Raw genomic sequence first — 18727 nt, forward strand, 5'->3', positions numbered from 1 at the left:
GATGCATCATTGGGAGGTAACATTTTGATTATGCCACCAGGAGGAAAAACCTGAAAGATCCAGCCTGATTTCATCTTTGGTTGTCAACAGACAAGCGTTTTAAGAAAATTTACATTTACAGAACACAAAATATTAAGTACTTTATTAAGGAATACGTTGATCAAAAGAAAACAAAAAAACCGCATTTTGACATCACGTTCAGTACCATCGAAACCAAAGCGCCATCTTCCATTGTTATACAGACATACAAAACAAGACTTAAGATCGGCGCTCCTTTGACAGTTATTATTACCCATCACGAGTGCTTCTTTCGTTTGCTCGTATATAAAAACAAAGGCCGTGGCCACAGCAACACAACGCTGAAAGTTTCTGATGCAGTCTTCTAGACGACAACAAATTCTATTATTACTACTATATTGGTCAGTTACCATTACTCTTGATTATTGCGCATTGGATGCAAAATCATCGAATCTAATCTTCTGCTTAAATTTATTTGATTAATTATACCCCATTATATGATATTAATTCTGAAGCACTTGCCTTGCGTAATAGCCAAGCTGCACTTGACAATAAATTGAACACGCTGCCGTTATGCTCCTCAAAGCACTGACTCTACATCTGAAGAAAGTTGTTCGAAAAGCACAGACACTTGGCAAGAGGATTATAAATAACACTTTTGCATTCTTTTTTAATACAAGTTGTATTCTAGCATTTAACTGAACTTGCCTTTACCGCTGTCACCTTGCCAGGAATTCAAACCCTGGCTCTTGCGCTAATGAGGCGAATACCATAACCATTAATCACATTCGCTCCTTATCTGCATGCGAATATTATTTAAAATGTCATCCATTCATACATTTTTCGTCCTTTGCTGAAATAGATACTTTTGCACTTATCAGACTTCACCGGAATTATTTTGGGATTCGGTTTGCTAACCCTTTGACTGTAACATTATCTTGCCCCAATTCCTCCTTACCGGGTGTACTCCAGCTGATGTTTCCATGTGCAGCGGGTATTTTTGGATAAAACTGCTAGCTCCTTGACTACGCCTTTTGTTTTGATATATCTCTTATTTGAGAAATGACCAGCACATAAAAGGTAAACTATTAATACATTTCTGATGAATTCAGTCTAGCGTTTGTTCAATTAATTTCACTTTCGATTAACTTTCATCGCCATGTTAATTAGTAATTAAAATAAGTATTTGTGATAAGAACTCATCCTAAACGCATCGTACGGGAAGGAGAAAAGATGGACTACTCGTATGTGTCCCAAAACCTTATTTTCCTTTGAGAATACCAGCTGTATCGACTCTAGCTATGAGGCGCCAGAAACCTCCTGATACCAATTCCAAATAGGGGTAGAAATGCTCTCAAGTGGTTGCGGAAAAATTCGACAGCTGATTCCTCAGGGGTAGGAGCTGTCTCATACGGCTTTTTATTTATACTTATTCATTTTCTAGATTAACCGTTGAATCACTTTGTTGTCGTTTATTCTGGTTAGGACTTGGCTAAATTCAAATTAGGCCGTGCCCCTCTGCTGTTAATACTGGCGCCATTTGGCATCCCCTTGAGCTTTAAGTTTGCCGTGGGAGCTATTCTACTTCAGTGTAGGACCTGAACGTTAATCCTGTTGTCAAGTCTGCGAAGCCTTGTGTGTGAGACCTTTTCAACTTGACTCCTCATAATCAACGCCTTGTAAGTCAGTTTTGTCTATCCTTGATATTGGGACGAATTGGATTCTTTACAGCTAGTCTTTGCTAAAACAGCAAAAATACCTCTTTAATGTCTCAATAATGGAACCTCTATAGAATTTCTCTCTTGTCCATGCCAAAAGAAATAGGCTTACGAAATTCTCAGAAAATTCTTGGTCGATCATTCATTTCTGAACGATTTGCATTGGGTGCACTATTAAGAAAATATTAGTGAAACTTTCTGGCAACACGGCTATATCATTACGCCAAACTATTAAACTGAACATATCAGACTGACACATGACGATTCAAGCTTTTTTTTTTAAATCAAATTCTTGTTCACTAATACTGAATCTTGTTCTGTATCCTATCCGTAAACCTGTTTACTGAGACCCTTGATTAATCCTAAGTTAGTATTGTCCTTAATTCAGGTGCGCTTGGCAATGGTCTCGTCTCCTTTACAGATGCCTAAAAAGGATTTTGCTTCCCGCTAGCACACTTTGATCCTGTATTTTCTCACCGGAATAATGTGCCTCACTGTATTTATCCAGTTTTTTGCCCACTGAGGTCACGGCATAGAACATGTTTAATGAAGGTGATGATTTATTAATAGTAAAAGTTTCATCATCTACGATTTTTTTTTATTCTAAACCTATTTTCACTTGCTAGCTCGTTTCCGATAAAAATACATTCGACTACTTCCAAACCTTGTCAGTGACATCTTTCAACTTTTAATGACATCAATGGCAGACGAGTTCATAATGTCATATCCAAAAGTCTTTTCACCGCAAGAAACAAACAAACGGAAAGACGCGAAAGTTATCATCACCAAGCACGGCACTGTCAAGGTCATCTGAGTTGGCAACAAGAAAGATACACAATGTAGTTAAAAGTTGATTCCGCGAGACGAGTTATTTACAGTGTTGACGAACTGCAATTTGCCTGACAAAAAACTACCATGTAAATATTTCGACTACTTTGCTTTTCATATGGGCGACGGCAGTTTCCGCGGTAGGTGCCAATTTGTTTTACTTTCGAAGAACTGATATAACTTCACCACACATCAATGTTACAACCACGGTATATGCAAGTTTTGTTACCTCATGCGCTGTGGGAACGAAAGATGTGATGCGGTAGTTGTGTGGCATTGAGGGCCCAACAACGAAATATGATAACGAGGAGATAAAATTCCTATCATGTTAATTTACAGTTCTCTGCTATTCCTGCCATCGTAATCTAACTCACTGAATGTGTTTCCTTCTTTTAGTTCACCTTTAGATGAACCATCCCTCTTCTTTATTTTCTGCTTTTACTTTAATTTTGGTCTTAATACCCCCTCTCTCTCTCTCTCTATTTCTACCTTTGTGTTTAGCTGCCTTGTGTTGGTTATAGTTATTCCATTTTCCTTTTCACTTCATAATTTTACCATCAACGGCCTGGGTTTGACCAACTTGGTCTCTGTGTGTTTTATGTTGTTCCTTGCCAGGACCTGTCCTACCTCACCTGACTATCTACTGTACTACTACTCACTTTCCATTTTCCCTTCATGAATATTAAATAATTTGCAAAAATTGCTTTGCAGGTTTCATCGTCGTTCTTTGGGCTCTCTTCATCGTGTCCTTTCCGATTCTGTTAAATTTAATACCATCAGCTTTTATTTATTATCTCCTTTCTGCATCCTGTGCTCTTGTTACTGCTTCCTGGTTTCTCTCTTGGATTCATACAAAGTTCCTCTTTTAACTCTATAGAATACTCTCTTTTACTGTTATTTTTATCTGATCTAAACTGTCTTCCAGTGATTTTTGGTACAAATGTAGTTGTTTGGAGAAGGAAATGTAACATAAGCCATTGATGTTTTTCTGAGTTAATTGAGCAGTGGAAATAGACAAAACTGATCCAAACAACACTTGGTAACGCAATCTACAAGGAAGAACACAATCCGGGCCGTTTGAATTTGTGCAGTGGTGTCGGCTTCCATATCAAACGAAATTATATTCAAGGTTGTATTTAAAAGGGTTAAATCCTAACCTAAATAATCCAGGGCATCATGCTCTAACCTGGCCAAGGGGATTTTTTGTCTTGGATGCCCCAAGTGATATTACGGCCTGCTTAAATACAGATCATAAACATTTCAACAAGGAAGCACCTAGCCAAAGCAATCCTAGGGCGTTGAGACCTGAGCTGGCCAGGGGATTTTGTCCTCCTGGACCCAACAGGGTACATCCCAGTCTTAACATGTAATTGATGACAATTTTATGCTGACTGAAATGGACGTCAAGGTCAATGCACGTCATTGTCTCACCAACCTTGGCAATAAGTCATCCATGTGTACGGAAAGAACCACTGCAGGTACTGAGTATTCAGTGGCTACCACTTGCAACAATGGCAAACTTAAAGACAACTTACACGTTATGAAAAAAAAAACCTAACCTCCGACTGAATATGCAACATGGTTTTTTTATAGGTTTTAAAACACACATGGATTTTTGATTGGAGGAATGCATCTACAGTTACGAAATGACCTTTGCACGCCTTCCACATACCACCAATATTTTGCTTTTCTCCTGAAGTTCTCCGTTTTCCATGCTTATGTGACCAAGCCCATACTTCCAGTAGATTCGTTCTCAAAACCATTTTATGGCCTAAGCTGCTTATTTTTTTATCTCACTTTATTGATCGCCTGATCGTGCATGATACCATTCATTACGCTGGTTACATTCTGCTACCAATGAAGGAAAGTTGGTAGGCAATCACCTATAGAGTTTCGTTAGGCCTAGCCTGCTTGTTACCTTCATGACTCCACTTGTACCTGTCATTTTGCTACTGCTAACTATACCTTATATATACGTATACTGACACTCAATGTAGTTATACTTACGTCATTTGTCGAACCCGAAAAAGGTAACCACGGAATTACTGAGAACAGGCACAAAATAAACGCGAGTGTCTCAACACGACCGGCCGGTTTCAGGTCCCAGGCTTGGTACATGGTCTTCTCGACTTCTCTTGATAAACGGCTCCTCCGTTTTCTTGTACTAGTGTTTTTCCAAATTCATTTTGCTGTACTTTTATATTTTTCTTTGCTTCCTCTTGGGATGCAGTATTTGTATGTTCATTCTGTAATCTACAGTAATCTGTAAATTTTCAGCCATTCCATACGTCATCTTGATGAGTTTGCTTTAACTCCACTTTCAATCCTGCTTTCTTATAATCTGGGGAGGGGCCCGGAGGGGAATAGTCAAATGAACTTCCAAGTTTCACGAATTCGGTAATTTGGATTCAGTATATATTTCTGCTTTTAATGTTCAGCACTGCAGCTTTTGCCCTGGTTATGAACAACGTTACTATTATAAAACTGGTCTCAAATTTAGTCCTCTTTAATCTTCATTTCTTTCGAATGCTTTCGATCTGTGCCCAACTTGTGTTTCAAATTGTTTTTGTATATTTTTTTAAATCGCTAATCTCATCTCTCATACATAAACTTTTTCGTAAGTTTGCTTTCCTTATTCAGTTTTCATTCTTCTTGCATCTCAAAAAATTACATATTCAGTATTTCTTTTTATAGCCTACAATCTAAGATGCCTTTTATTTACCGTGACTGTCCATCTGTTCTCATTAAAAAAATTTAAATATCTTATTTCCCCATGAAACAAACTTAAATTGTACTTCTGTACGCTATGTCTCTAATCTTTAGAGCGTTCTAAATTCTGTCCGTTATATTTTGACATTAGTCAAGCACCCAACAGAGCACAAAGTTACATTCTTCCCGAAGGTTACTATCATAATTGTGACAGTTTCTGAAACAGAATATATTTCCCAGACTACAACATTATCATCTATATTACCAGTTTACCAGTGCTTTCAAAAAAAAATTAAAGCAGAATTTTAAATAATTTTGCAACTGCTTTGGTACTTGATATCTAAACAAATACATTATGTAAGTTATGATCACTACTTGTTAAGTTCAGTGTATTCCAAACATTAGTAGTGCACATGAAAAATTAGGTAAAGGTAAACTGATCATTTACCTGAGCCAAGTGCTATAACTGATAAAATTGCCAATAAATGAACTTGAACTGATTTTTATGTATATAGAGTTTACATACGACATTAAAATGACCGTAATATGTTCTAACTGCGAGATGTCTGACACAAGCAGCAATATAAGTTTCGTATACGTTTCGTTTTTGGTGATATCAATATCTAATATAATGGCAGCTTCGGCTACAGTTATGTTGTTGTAGGGTCCTCCATTTTTTCCTTCTATAATTATACTATATAGTGTTTGTCAAAGAACATTGGTAGACGCTTGAAACGCTTTAGTTTAACTCAGCTTAAAATGTCGCAAAGTCGCAGCCTGGCATGATCATAGAATGACAAAATTAAGGATATGGACTATAGGCTGTTAACGTGAAGATGTTGGGGATCATATTCTGTTGATTGTTGTGCCGGATTCTAATGGTTCGTTACGTCCTGTTGATGAGAAGGGCCCTTTCTCATTTGTAACCACATGTGGTTGGTGTAATAGGGTTTGGTCGGAGAAGTGGGGAACCTGGTATGTCTCCCCTCCTCCAAGTGGTGTAGGAAGGGCAGCTCCCTGCGATTGATGAAGTGTATGGGCGGACTGCCCGGATGCTCGTGTGCTTCTTACCAAATTTGGGACAGGTCGTTTTCATGTTTCGATTCGATAGTTGTGGGTGGCAAGGAATTCGATCTTTTTCACCATAATAGTTTCTAGCCTCAGTATATACAGAACATCTGCGAGGCTGCAGAGGCAGCAGTGATCAATAGTTATAAATTGCATTTTCTGAAGATAGTAGGAGAGACGTTCTGGAAGTCAAGTTGTCATACCTACATATAGTTCTGACGGCATACGTCAGTGAGGCATTCGAACAAGTATGCCACACCACGTCTCTACAGGCTGTCTGCAAGGGAGGTGCCGGGTTGTTTTTCATAAGCAGTTCTCTTGCTTATACATGCTTTTATGTAACTTGACTTCTCTGTCGTTAAATTTTGTAACCCAATTTTCGACCTGTTCCCTTCGTCCGATGGACTTGAAATTTTGCATGCTTACTCAATCACGGTAACATTACAACCTGACATGATCAGTAGGTCAGCAGTGACCTCTAGTGACCCGACAGTGACCTCTCCCAGTATCTCAGGATGTGTACGAAACTCTTCGGATTTTTCACAACTTATTTGACTCGGTAAATAACTAACATTCTGTGGCTCGACAAGATATCAATTTCGTTAGCTACAATCATAAATCTGTTATAATTTCTGTCAAAACTAAAAAGTATAAAATAAAAAAATCTAAAAAAATTTTAAACACGCTTTCATTAAAATTCACTAAAAAGTGAAAAATAAATCTTTGAGACACATCAGGATTTTCTTACAATTAACCATGTCTACAAAAGCGTGGGCTCCAAACATGGAAGGCAATGCTACAAGAAAAAAAAAAAAAAAAAAAAAAAAATATATATATATATATATATATATATATATATATATATATATATATATATATATATATATATATATATTTCTTTTTTGTTGCGCTTCTTTCCATGATTGGCACCCACGTTTTTTATTTTTGTAGACATGATTAACTGTAAGAAAATCCTGATGCCTCAAAAGATCTATTTTTCACTTTCAAGTGCATTTTAATAAAAGCGTGTTTTAAATATTTTTTTACTAATTTTTCATAACAGTTCACTTGATCGATGGCATCGTCTAGACAGATGGTAGTCAGATGATTTAAATGTTTCACCTATGGGCCTTCTCATCTACCTGGTGATTATTTTTGGACAATGTACAAAAGTTGTTTTATGATTCTTGGTATCGCTGTCTCTTTCCCACTGTTGACATCTGACCGTGGTGTTACTGGTCTGTCATTCTACCTGAAGACGAGCATTTAATGTAGGTTTGTCTATTGATTACACTCCGCCAAGAGGAACAGTGCAAAAGCACTCTCTGACGAAAGTATCCACTGCTGTCTTTTTTGTATTTTGGGACATTATTATTGCTGAGGCCACTGAGCACTGGACTAAGTTTATAGGACTGCTAAGCCTGCGCTTCAAGGAAAGGAGGGTATAGTCATAGATGTCCTTGCATGTGAACTTGAGGGCCAAGCATGGTCTTTCACAGGGCTTCTAGGCCCGCTTCATTTACCACCCACACGAAGGTGCAACCGGCGTAGTGGTGATAAATGGTTGAGATGAAGATCTTGCCGAAGATGCATTTTTCTACTATACTTAAGTTAGAAAAAAAAAAACAACTGGAATTAAGGCTAGTACCTTGCTTCCTTACTACAGCTCTCTGCACTAGTGTCGACGCCACACTTTTCCGTAGTTGGTTTAATTCCCTTGACCCCTTTTTCCTCACTCCTGCTGTCTTGATTTTGTTTCCAATACGCCCGTCGCTAACTAGTTCTACTTTCTATAGCCAACTCTTGTCTCAGTACTCCCAAGCTTAAATATAAATAATAGAACTAGATACATAAACTGACACACGGGGAAGTTATCAGTTCTGTAAAATATGAATTATTCTAAATGAATAAGTAAAATGCGATTGAATGTAAGAGAAGCAGCAGTAAATCTCCTTATAAGATTTTTCGTGGAATCTGGTCTTGTGATAAGCAGTAAAATATACAGTAGTAAAGCATAGCCAGCATTTGAATACACAAGATATCCCACAAATAACAGTAATCCAGAACAGTTTACAGCTTAAGCTAACCAGCACTGTATACTTGAGAGAGATGTCTAATAAAAAACACTACGACAGCAAAACTACGCTATATGTGATAAATAAATCACTGACAGAGTATGCACGTGAACAATTAAGCCACTATACAACGAAGGCTTTTCGCTGCACATAAGCATAATCGTTGCATAAAGTATGGCAAAATATATCTATGTATGAAATCTACAAACTACGCAAATAAAGCACAGATGATCCAATTAGTGACTCCCCAGTATGTAAAATGAAGTTGCTGCTAGCCTTATCAGAGATCTGAAAAGGATCAGGTATAGTCAATGTTGCTTGAGGCTGAACTCCAGCGAAAGTTTTTCTTGTTTTTTTTTTTTTTTTTTTATTAACTAATCTCGCACCGAGATCCACCTCCCTGACTCGCTTTGAACAGGCAACATTTTACTTTATGATTCTGATTATCAGCACTTAATTATATCATCGAATGCTGCCAGGAGGGATACTCATTATTTACACAAAAACGCAGGGCACCATTTCCTTATTTTCTGATCTACCGTGTATGTGCACATATATTTTTGTTGATTGATATACTGCTGTCTTCTGTCAGTTTATTGTTCGTTCACATACCTGCATAATATTTTGTGGATGCGTGTTCTATAGGAATCTTCGCTCATTTTGCTTATTAATAACCGTAATCCTTGAGAATGAAATCGGTAATTAAATCCGGGCGTGTTTGAAGCAATTTATTAATTGAAACCCATTAAGTGACAAACATGATGCTGAAATATAAGTCTTTCTTTTTCATACACTCATGCATATATATCTCTAGATATTCTTTTAATCTAAAAAAATATGTTTCTTTTTATTTTTTACTCGAGAGCTTTTACTATTTAGTTTTTTATTTGATTTTATGCTTTTACGTAGCTTTGCTGTTTACAAAGTCTTGTGAATAATCTAGGATTATCATTCAAAGTCGACAGTTTCCCAGTGAAAATCCTGTTTGGATTTAGGTCTATCTCTGTATTATATTTTCTCAAAACCAATTTAATTCATCTACAGGTCCCAAGCAACAATGTTCCTCACAATCGACAGAATCTCTAGAGTCGTGTTCTGGTTGTGTGTGAGCAGCGTCATTTCAACAGCAGCTGCTATTATTGGTCTTGACTGCTGCACCGTGTTCTTTACAACCTGGTGTCTGTCTGCTGGTGCCTACCTTGTCTTAGCAAGCTTGAGGGTAAAAAGTATTGTTAATATTTTCAGCAAAGTGATGATGGAATTTATTCCTTAACATCGAGCAAGACGTTTTCATCTATTCTGAAATATATCAGTATTTCCTGGCTTGCACTGTTTTACAGAAATATTCATCAATTCACTGGCCAACCTACTCATAAGAACAAGAAAAAGTTTCATATCTTTCATTTTCAAGAGGCTGGAGTAAAATGTTTCGAGATGTAAATAACAGTTTTGGTAGCAAATTTCCTAAAATATAAAAAAACTAAAGGGATACCTATGCTGCTTTGCATAAATTACTTTAAATGTTTCATAAATAAAACAGCAGCATATATGTTCCTAGAACAGAGTAAAATTGTATTCCAGGTGGCCCCAGAAGGAAAAGCAGTGCTGGTGAGTGGCTGTGACTCTGGATTTGGACATGCCGTTGCTCTTCACTTGCACAAACAGGTAAGCTAATTACCTTTGTGTGGTGTGTGGCTGTATGCACAGAAGGTGGTCAAGAAACAAAGGACGCCTTCATACTAATAGCGGATTTTCGAAAGATCCCGTAGGGGGGCAGTGCCGTCAGTGCACCTCGTGCGGTGCACTGTTGGCATTACTTAAGGTTCTTTGCAGCGTCCCTTCGGTCCCTAGCTGCAACACCTTTCGTTTCTTTTACTGTACCTCCTTTCATATTCTCTTTCTTCCATCTTACTTTCCACTCTCTCCTAACAATTGATTCATAGTGCAGCTGCGAGGTTTTACTCGTTACACCTTTCAAACCTTTTACTGTCAATTCCCGTTTCAGCGCTGAATGACCTCATAGGTCCCAGTGCTTGGCCTTCCGCCTGAATTCTATATTCAATTCAATTTTGGAAAGAATCTGAGACAGCCTTATCTACTACAAGACGTTTGACACTTGGCTGTCCTAAGCACTGTATAGGTTACTCCATTTCAGTTCTTAAATTATACGGCTGTCAAGTGTTGCATTATTAAGTGGTAGAGCAGATGAACCTGAAATTGTAGTATGACTGTCCTGGTTGGGTTTGATGGATTCAAAATGACCTCTTGAGCATGTAAATTTATATGCTGTTAATCATCTATTCCTTTTTTCTTGTGGAGCCTGTATTACTCGTCATTATCAGGCATGGAAGAATAGGAGAAAAGTATTGCGGTGATAAGCAAAGGAAAGAATGAGTGGATCAAATGTTCACGATGAGAGTTGTTAGCAAATCTTAAAAGAAAGCGGAAGTTCCCTGCTAGGTCATCGAGTTTAATATCCATTTTTAGCAGAGCAAATTGTCACCTTTAAAAAAAACATTTTGACTCCTCTAACCTATTCTATTCATACCTGACGAAACTTGAAGATAACACGTCGTCGCTTTACATAGAAAATCAAATTGTTTAGCTTCATACCTGAAACTGTATCTCACTATCATATCTCATGTTAATGTAATCATTCCCCATTCAAAATTTTTACCCTTTTTGCTCACATTATTCACTTGTCCTTTGCACTAAAAGCGACACAAGTTTCTTCATAGTTTCCATTCTTCTGTAATCCTTTCAATTTTAGCCCTTTTTCATGCCTTTTATTCTATGCAAAGCATTTGTCCTAAATGACCTCCTTCCTCTCCTTGTTTACTGTTGCGATAATCTCTGTTTGGTCCAACAACTGAACTTCAAACCATGACTTTTATTCCCTCTTCTTACACGCCTGTGCCCGCAAAACCTCCCGTTGTGTCTGTGACACCTTTTTGAATTAGTATGCTTATCAGCCACTCAAGTATATTTTTTACCCACTTTTCTTTATATACTATTCTTAATCGTTCCCATGAAACTTATCTTAATTACATTTATAGTCATGTTTCCAATCCATTATAACCATAAAATATCCACCAGCCACTCCTCTTACCCTCACATTCATCCACTTGCTCTTCCAACAAACTCTTTTCCTTCATATTTACTTATTCCCAAGTAAACTTATTAATAATCCTTTTATGAAACTATATATTGCCAACAATCAGGATCCTTTCTATCACTTCAACAAGACTTCCCTCACGAGTCATTCAGTATTCATATAGCTCGCTCATACGTATTAACATTTGCAAATTTCCAGGGATTCCGAGTTTTTGCAGGATGCCTTCAAGCAAACGCCGGTGGAGAAGGAGCTAAAAAACTGAAGGATATAGACCCAGAGAGGCTTCATGTCCTACAACTAGACGTCACTAAACAGGATGACATTGATCAAGCTTTGAAGTTTGTTTCTCACACATTAAAGGACAATGGTAAGAAGAGTTCATTTCCTCTTGATTTATCTTTGGGTATACATTATCACTAACTGTTACGACAGTTGGGTAGTGCATACCTCCTGTCTTTAGGATTACGAAAATGTAGGTCAGACAGTTCACAGAAACTTGTCAATTTAGTTTTGGATTGCTTTGCCAAGGGCAATGAGGTCCTTTACAGCATGGCAAACAAAGAATTTCCTGTAATGTACAGATCCTTCTTCCTATGCACTCTCAAAATCAAGATACTATAGCTTAGCATTAATACTCTTGTAGATTCCAAATAGAGTCTGCTTATATATAAATGAAAATGAATAAAGTGCATACCACACAAATGAGAAAGTGCTCTATATTTACCCCCTGATGACATCAGCACATCAAAGTAATTGTGGGGTAAGCACAATATACCCCAAGGCAGTTCGTATCTTGGACACCTAAGGAATAAATATCCAGTCGTTTTGCACAATTAATGTTGGCTCTGATTTTATTTTCCTTTTTCTCATTCAACTGTTAGTCATCTGCTAAAAGGCGCACTAGTGTTGTCGTCTGAGTCATTTCCTGATCCTTAATCAAATAAACTAAGCGAGTTAAATGGCTTGGTAAAAGCAAGGCACAAGTTCATATGAGTCTGAAATCCATTCATTCATATCAATGCGGTTAGGTTCAAAAGCCCAGGCTAAATCTATTGTCTTTCATGTACAGGACCTTTTTAAAATAACATTTTATACAATCTACAGCACTGTCAAGATCACTTTAGCTTTTTATCTTTCAGTAATTCCACGATTTCTCTGATTGACTGATTGTTAAAAAGACATAACAAGAATATTTACTCAATTTTCTGTTATGCTAGAATGTCGGTGTAACTAAAGTTAGGTAAGAATAACGAAAATTATGTGAATAACTTGGATGATAAACAAAAGACTTCGTAATTCTGCTTCCACTTGCACGTGCTTATTTGTCTTATTTCCCTTGCTATCAACCCAGAGGTCCTTTGGGGCGTCATCAACAACGCTGGTATTGCCATTTATGGGGCAGTCGAATGGGTTTCTATGGCAACGTTCAAGAGAGTCTGCGAAGTCAACCTTTTTTTGGTACTGTAGCCCTTACTAAGGCTTGCCTGCCATTTATCAGGAAATCAAAGGTAAGGTTTAAATCATACATGAAATAACATTATAGTGTATGCAAAAAAGGAATAAAAGCATAGGTTAGTTATCTGGTTACGTTCATCTTTATCATAAACGATAGAGAATACGATTTACAGGACGTGTCGTTAACGTGGCCAGCGCCCGAGGAAGGATGACGTCACCACTTGGAACAACTTACGAAGCCACTAAATATGCCATAGAAGGATTTAGCGATGGACTTAGGTAAGTGTTAATGGCTGTACCCATCCACAGGTTAAGTGTTTAGAGAGAGAGAGAGATGAATAATAAAAAAAAAAAAAAAACACACGTTTTACTAGATAAAATAGGTCAGGTTTCATACCTTGCCTCTACCAAAAGTGAAACATTTAGAATAAAATTTCATTGTTAATTATGCGAATATCTTATCTATGAAGGTAAATCCTCAATCTTTTTTTAATTTTCAGAAAAGAAATGAAGAGCTGGGGCGTTGATGTCTGCATAATAGAGCCTGGGAACTATGTAGCAGGTACACTGCATCCGCTGTTTCTGTGTTTTACTCTCATTTTACTAATGGTTTGTATTAGTAGCTGGCCTTCATTTTTTGAAGCAACAATGAACACAGCTAAAATTAACAATTTAATAAAAAAAAATTATAACTACTTTCTAAAATATATAGGCTATACCCGTGACACTAGAGCATGGCATTTTGAAATAGCAAAGAAATTGCTCTTAAGCTTAGCAGCATCAGTACGAGAAGACTGTCAGTAGTAGTAGTAGTGGACGGGATTAGCCTTTGGAACGTCTCCCTTCTCGTTTCTGTTTCTCCTTTGCTTGTGCTTGTTAAAGGTCTCTAACTCATTATGTGTCTGCCGCTACAGGTACGAGCGTTTATACAGAGAAGGTAGTGGACGCCAATGCCGAGTCTCTGTGGCGAGACATGGATGATCAGGTCAAAGAAGATTACGGAGGAAGAGACGGTTTCGACAGAGTTCTGGCCTCCCAGAAGCGAATCTGCTCTACAGGGGTAAGAGAGAGAGAGAGAGAGAGAGAGAGAGAGAGAGAGAGAGAGAGAGAGAGAGAGAGAGAGAGAGCAGTTTACAGCGAGTCCTAGGTACGCTTAGACTGCTCTATAATTATGAGGATAGGCGGGCAAATTTGATGTTCATACAAGTCTAAGAAAAGTTTCTATAATGTTCCAGTGGATGTTCAGTGAATTTATGAATGGTGTGATGGAGTAAGTTAAAGGTACAGAACACTCGTACGTTAGCAATAAAAGTATAATAGTAGATATGAATGAATGGCGATTATGCTTTGATTGGGAGAACAAAATCTACGAAACGGATAAATTTGTAAACATCTTTGGATAGGCAAATTTCAAAAAGACGGTTCAGAATAATTGCATAACATTTTTTTTAAAACCCTAGTCGTTCCATGTGTATCAGCGACAGTGGTGGGGAAACAGAAATACGAGTAGGTAACAAGCTATGAAATAAGGTAGGAATCTTACAACTGAAGGTAGAATAAAGAGGCAGGGAAATCTCAAGTGACTTTGTCGAGAAAAGAAAGACTCAGAAACAGGAAAGTTGGCGATACTTTCGGTGTCTTTATGGGCAATAACGGCAATTACTCATAGAAAGCAGGATAGGCTGTGGTGTGATGCTGGTTAGGCTGCTGTGTAGGTATGCAACACGGCTTTGAATTGGAGATTTTTTATCTTGTATAAAGTTTTGTATAATCAGCAAGTAGAGACAGAAATACCTCATATATTTGTATATTTCTGAGACCCTATTGTATACGCTGTTCATATTATGCAATTGCGTGTGGATTTTGAGAATTCTTCCAGCCCTCATGTACTTAATTTAATTCTGATCCTTCTTCCCTTTTCATTTCAGTTTAAAGACATAACCCCAGTCGTCACAGCTATGGATGATTCTCTGACTCAGAAATATCCTCAGGAACGCTACCAACCTATGGGCCTGTATCTCTACTTAATCACATTCATCTCTCAGCATTTTCCCGAATGGGTCAGTGATTACATAAGCTTGGAGATTTTAATGAAGCAAGGATGGTAGGGGTACGAGGAACGAGCCTTACTAATATTATGAACTAATTGTGAACTCGAACACTGTCGTCAATAGGACAACTTCAACGCTTTCCAATGCTAAGAAAAATTAAATAATGAATAATAAACAATAAATTAATAAATGAATGAAAAAACTGCCTGAATAACTCAGTTAAATTTCAAGGCATTCGAGATTAGTGCATGATAGATTTACGTCAATCAATGCGGGCGATCAAGGGGTGCTAAGTCCAGCCGCTCTGGCAATGACACCTTAGATCAGGTTAGGGTAGAGTGTCTTCAAGTAGAATTACGACTGATAAACTAACGGCGATGCCACCCTGGATGAGTTACTGGCACCGACAGCACTTCTGCTCCATAACAGTGTACTTGTTTGTAAAATTTATATCTCATTAAATTGTTTTAACCACATTTCTCTCTATTTTTATTAAGTAAAGAATGTAAGAGCTCCTTTTCAGTAATTCCCTCTTTTCTTAGTGTTGCATGGGATCGAGAATCCTTGATAAAGACAAGGTTTTTAAGGAGGACATTAGCAGACTTTTAAAATGAGTTAACTGTGGTATTAGCTCTTAATCATATCCTTGCTCTCAAGAAAAGGAAATGGAGATGTTACGAATGACTGAATGTTGAGCTTTCACTTTCAAGTTCGTCTGATTGTTTGAGTGTACGGAGGCCGGCAGGGAAGTTCGCTCATGTTTACATCTAGACAAGGGGCCTCCAGACTATTTTAGTATGAGGCCCATATTATATATTTTGCACATCTCCAAGGGCCACAGGAAAAAAATAAGAAGCGTCAATTTCCTACATGTAATTGTTTCAAACTAAAGAAAACAAATGGGAGATATTGAAAAGAACACTTGGCAATTTAAATAAAAAAATGACAGCTCCAAGTACAATACCAACACCACGGGGATGGGAGACGATTCACTGCCACCATACTTGAGCTTTAACTGCGACTAGTAAAACTGGGATTTATTTATATGGCTTCTGAATATTAGTTGAGGACCGGATGATATCATGTGAAGGGCCGGATGTGGCCGCGGGGCCATAGTTTGAAGACCCCTGATCTAGACAAACAGTGAAAGAAATAGAAAGAGAATGGGATCTAATTTCGAAGGCAGTCATAGATCTGGTCCTTAAAATATAAAATGCTGCAGGAATAAGAGAAGAAAAAGGCTCAGCGTCCCACAGCTTGGCAATACAGGGAAAGAAACACCATATGGTATTTTGAAAGGTCTTAATGTAACCACTGTATGAGCAAATGAACCATTGGAAATGGCTGAAAATAATAAGGTTCCGACCGATCTATAAACTTTTATTTCTCTAGTTGTCTAAAGTAGGACATTGGTCATTCCCACTCAGCTGGTGTTGTCCCTATTACGTCATGCGCAGTGCCTTCACTTATGGTCATTTACTACCAGAGATGGTTTACAAACACGTCTTTATAGTCACTGTGAGTCAATCAAATTTTTCTTTCAACTTACATGAGATTGCTAAGGCAATATCCCAAGCCTTCGAAAACGGGGATAATGTAATTGTTTCCTACTGACAGACATCCGTTTTGAGTCTCTCTCTCTCTCTCTCTCTCTCTCTCTCTCTCTCTCTCTCTCTCTCTCTCTCTCTCTCTCTCTCTCTCTCTCCACAACTGAACTATTCTTTAGATTAGGGACTGGTGAAATCGATATGAACTGTTATAACCTTGGTGAAAAGTGTTATCGATTATTATAAAAAATTGGTTCAAGTAGATTATTAGATGCAATTTCGAAAAAAATTCCAGATTTCGTATGTACCAAATGGGATAAAGTGGAGGGAAGGCATGATGGTGAATTCAATAAACAGCAACATAAACACACAAAAATACGACGAACGATATTATTGCTTTGAATAGATACGCCCTGTTAGAAAACTACGAAGACTCTGATGAATGTACAGTAGAAAGGGACAGTAATAGACCTCATTTTAGCAAACCATCTATAAGTCAGCCCGCGTTCCACAAAAAGAAAGCAAACAGACCAAACTACAGCACTCAAAGACCCTATGTAAACTTTGAGTACAGATCACGTAGTGAAAACTATAAAATTACCAAGAAAATCGTACGTCTCGTCAAAGCTTTTCTGGGACTAAAAGGGGTTGCTAAAATTGTAGACAGAGGAATCATCAGCAGCAAAAATGTCGTTTCGACAATCAGCTGAGGTGTTATAACAGTAAAAATATTGGACATAAAAAAGTAAATTCTGTACTAGCTATGTATGTTAGGTTATAGGCAAGGGGGAGGTCCTGCCGCTGTTCCCACAAAGGATAAGCTTATTTTATGTCAAGTATATGCTAAATCATGGCTCTCCTGTTTTGATGAAATAAAATATGAGGTATACAGTAAAGAAACTGATATTCTTTATGTATCTGAAACTTGGTTAGACCTAGTACGCCAGACAGATATACTGACATTGAGTTATAACGTTAATAGGTGCGACGGTAGCGTAGAAGGCGGAACTTATATTTGTGTACGTAGCAATCTGAAAACTGTTAAACTGAAATTTGATATAGATAGTTGTGCTGGAGTTGATTATATCGCAGATAAGCTGCAATCGGTGACCCTTCGAAACAGAAGTTTCTTTCTTTTAGGTAATTTTAACGACTTTATGAACGAACAAAATAAGTTAGGTAGAATTCTTAAAATCCAGAATCTGCAACAAATTATAACCAAGCCAACTCGTATTACCCCCACTAGTACGATATTGTCACGAATGACCCAGAAAATATTTGTCTTAGAAGTGTTTCCCGCCATTTTTCTGACCATGAGTCCTTGTTAGCCAAAATCAACATAGAAATGCCAAAACGAAAGGTAGAAGAAAAACGTTTCGCTCTTTAAACATTATACTCTTAATCTATTTTGTTCAAGACTACTGGATTCGGTGGTTGAGCTACATGAAATACTAACTACTAATGACGTAAATGAATAGGTAAAAATTTTAACAAAGGTGTTCAATAAAGACTTAAATTCACGTGTCCCTGTTGTTACCGAAGTTATTGCCTGCCCTCTAGTCCCCCATGGATAAACGATGAAACAAAGTATCAAATGGCTGTCCGTGATCTTTGAAGGAAAAATACGAGATTTACATTTTAATAACTATACCGAGGAATGCTATAAAGCAGCTTAAAAGAAAGTGAAGATACTTTTAGAAAAGAGCAAAATATCTTATTTTAAAAGCAGATTTGAAAATTATAACTTCAACAAGGCTAAAATTTGGAGTGTTATTGATGATATACCAAACAAGAAATCTGAAAGAGATAACATAAATTGTACCGCTGAAAAACTAAGTAAGTTTTTCGCTACTGTTGGCCAAAAAGTGTTTGACGAAATTTAAAACGAGAAAAACGGTGGAAACAGGTATCCTAGACAAAATAATTACGCCCGAGCAGCTGGGCCATTGACAAGTATTCCTCGCTTTACACCTCAACCGGTAAGTTTTGAAACTGTGATTAATACAGCTACGGCATTAAAAACAAAAAACTCCTACGGCCACGATGGCATATCTGTTCGATTCTTACAAGACTCACTACCAGTTCTAGCTTTATTCTTTATTCCTAACAGTAATAATTAACAGGTCCACTGTTACAGGGTATT

General features: G+C 37.5%; 1 pseudogene; it reads left to right on the forward strand.

The window, feature by feature from the left end:
* Positions 1–272: 272 nt before the first annotated feature.
* LOC136845799 (D-beta-hydroxybutyrate dehydrogenase, mitochondrial-like) lies at positions 273–15219 on the forward strand (annotated as a pseudogene).
* The last annotated feature ends 3508 nt before the right edge of the window (positions 15220–18727 follow it).

This window comes from Macrobrachium rosenbergii, chromosome 14, assembly GCF_040412425.1.
Source record: "Macrobrachium rosenbergii isolate ZJJX-2024 chromosome 14, ASM4041242v1, whole genome shotgun sequence".
NCBI lineage: Eukaryota > Metazoa > Arthropoda > Malacostraca > Decapoda > Palaemonidae > Macrobrachium > Macrobrachium rosenbergii.